This window comes from Tupaia chinensis, unplaced genomic scaffold, assembly GCF_000334495.1.
Source record: "Tupaia chinensis unplaced genomic scaffold, TupChi_1.0 Scaffold000132_1, whole genome shotgun sequence".
Taxonomy (NCBI): Eukaryota; Metazoa; Chordata; class Mammalia; order Scandentia; family Tupaiidae; genus Tupaia; species Tupaia belangeri.
In genome coordinates this window covers 4157552-4160185 of record NW_006159601.1, presented here as the reverse complement: position 1 = coordinate 4160185, position 2634 = coordinate 4157552, and the positions used below count along the sequence as shown (strand labels likewise).

Sequence of the window (2634 nt, the reverse complement as noted above, 5' to 3'; positions counted from 1 at the left end):
GGGCATTTCCCCACCCCCCCCGGGGGTGATTTCTTGCTTTCTGTCTCTCTGTCTCTCTCTGTTTTTCTGTTGAGTGCACGTACCCTATAGAAAAAAAACCTCTCCAAAAAAAAAAAGAGAGAAAGAGAAAAGCTAAGCCCACCCTTTTTGCCCCAAAACTAAAGTCAAATCAAATCCTGAGTGGACCAAAAAGGTCTATTAAACGTATTTTCAGACTGATTATTTATAGCATACATAATTTTTTAAAAAGAGATTTTTGCTATAGGGAATGTGCACTTGTCACAGAGACAGAGTGACGAAAGCTAGGAATTTCCCCCTCCCCCAGTTAGCGAGAGAGAGAGAGAGAAAGTGAGAAAGCAAGCTGCCAGGTTCAGGACTTGAAACACGGTCGGCCATGTGGGAGTCCGGCACCCTTAACCACCACGTCACCTGCCGGCCCCTTTTTGGGTCATTTTCAGAACTTCTCTTCTGAAGAGAACCAATTTTACAGTTTCTTCTATGAGCATGTGCAGACCTCTCAAGCTGGTAGCTCACGAGCGACATCTAGTCTATTTATGACTTGTTTGTGCTTCAGTTATTTAAAAAATATTTTTCTTAAATTAGTTGCCAACATTTAAAGATCATTACTTTCCTCATATAGCATCTGGCTTGTTGTACTGTTCTTAAGCATTGGAATAGTAGCAAAGGGGGCTGTCATTCCCATACTGGCACTCGTCGACCAGGACTGAGTAGGAACTGTACCCTCCATACAAGTCTGTGCTCTCCAGTTCGCTGGGACCCCCTTGACCTAGCATTTGGGGCAGCGACCTCTGCTCTGTAGTCACTTACTGCTTGTGGCACCAGATAGGACGGTGTTCATCAAGCTCAGCACTGACAGCTCACGGTTGGTTACTGCCAAAAGTCAGTTCCACTGTCTGCGTCCGAAGGCTTCCAGCACCAGATAGACTTCTGAGTGCAGCCCAGGTGTGATTAGTGGTTGCCTGGGCTGGGGAAGGGGAGGAGGGGCAGGCAGATGGGAACGACTGCTAATATGTGTGCAGGTTTTTTAGGGGTGAAAATACTGAAAAATCAGATTATGGTGATGATTGCACAACTCTCCAAACACTGAAACCCAGTGGTATACCTGGGTGAGCTCTGTGATACATAAATTGTATGTCAATGAAGATATTTTTAAAATATGCTTGATTCAGGGGGCATCTGAAGGAGGCCAGGAGTGTCTGAGCCTCCACTGTGGGGGCACGTCGCCTCTCCACGGACTGTTTCAAGAGGTGCTGGGAATGTATGAATTCTGGTGTAGTCACACAAAGTCAGTCTTAGTAACTGTAGAGAATGGAGTTGCTGTAATGTAATAGGTAAGGGAAGCCTGACATCTAGCGGACAGCGTTATGTACTGTCAACAGAAGCATTCCACAAGAAAGGTTAACATTTTTCCTTGAGAAAAATAATTATGACCCCTCTTTTTTTCATTATCGTATTTATTTTGTAATTAATTATCTTGGAATACTTTTTTGGAAAGTAGTAGGTAGATTTTGATCTGCTCCTCAATGAGGCTTCCAAATGTAAACGTTTGGCCCCATCTTTTTTTTTGGTTTTGCCATGGGGTATGCACACGCACCTGAAAGAGGGAAAGTAAGAAAGCAACTTTAGGAGGAGATAGTTACTCCACAGTCCCTCCTTCTCCAGTCTCCTCTCAGGATTTTGGGCTTCACACACACATGCCCAGAATGTTTTGCAAGCCATGGGGTCCAGAACTCAAACTGCATATGTGGGATCCAGCAACTTTTAACCACAATGCACTCACTTATTTTTATTAATTTAAAAAAATAATAATTGTATTTATTATTATTATTTAATTTGACCAGAGAGAGAGAGAGAAAAGGAAAGTGAGAAAGGAAGCCCCACCAGGTTCGGGACTTGAACCACAGTCTACCATGTGAGAGTTCATCACCTTAACCACTGTGCCACCTCCGGCCCATGCTTTGTCTTATTTATTTATTTTTAAAATAATTATTTTATTTTATCTATTATTATTATTATTATTATTATTATTTCACATGGGTTGGCAAGAGAAAGAGACAGAGACAGAGAGAGCGAGAGAGAATGAGAAAGCAAGCCGCCAGGTCCAGAACTTGAACCGCGGCCTGCCCTGTGGGAAGTCCAGTACCTCAACCACCATACCACCTGCTGGCACCCAATCTTGTCTTATTTTTAATTTCTTTTTTAAGAGCAATTAGATTCTGAGTGTGCTAAAAGGACTTTGACTCTTGAGATCATGGCTTCTTACTGAGGAATGGATAATTTGGTACAAAATCCTCTGACAGTTCTAGAGGGAACTACTCCTGTTTCGTTGCTGTCGTTTGTTTAGACAGGCCCTTGATATACACCCTGTGGCCTTAGCCTCCCAAGTCTGTGCCACACAGCTCGCTTTTAACTCAAGTTGCAGTGTCAGCTAACGCATGCTACCGCCACTGTGGGTGGGCCGGAATCACTTGTGTTCTGAATCCTTTAACAGAAAAATGATGTTTTGCTGTTGGGAGGGATATTTCTGGGGAGTAGACTTAATGTGACAATTATAAATTCATTCTTAACTTTTCTTTTTTAAATTAGGTTTTCTCCTGTTTCTCAGAGGATTTA

The 2634-nt window shown here is 42.7% G+C and overlaps 1 protein-coding gene across 1 annotated transcript in view; it reads left to right on the top strand.

The window, feature by feature from the left end:
* The window catches only part of NDFIP1 (Nedd4 family interacting protein 1), a gene marked incomplete at its 5' end in the record, with an annotated part of 24200 nt that overhangs the window by 11664 nt on the left and 9902 nt on the right, over nucleotides 1-2634 (top strand).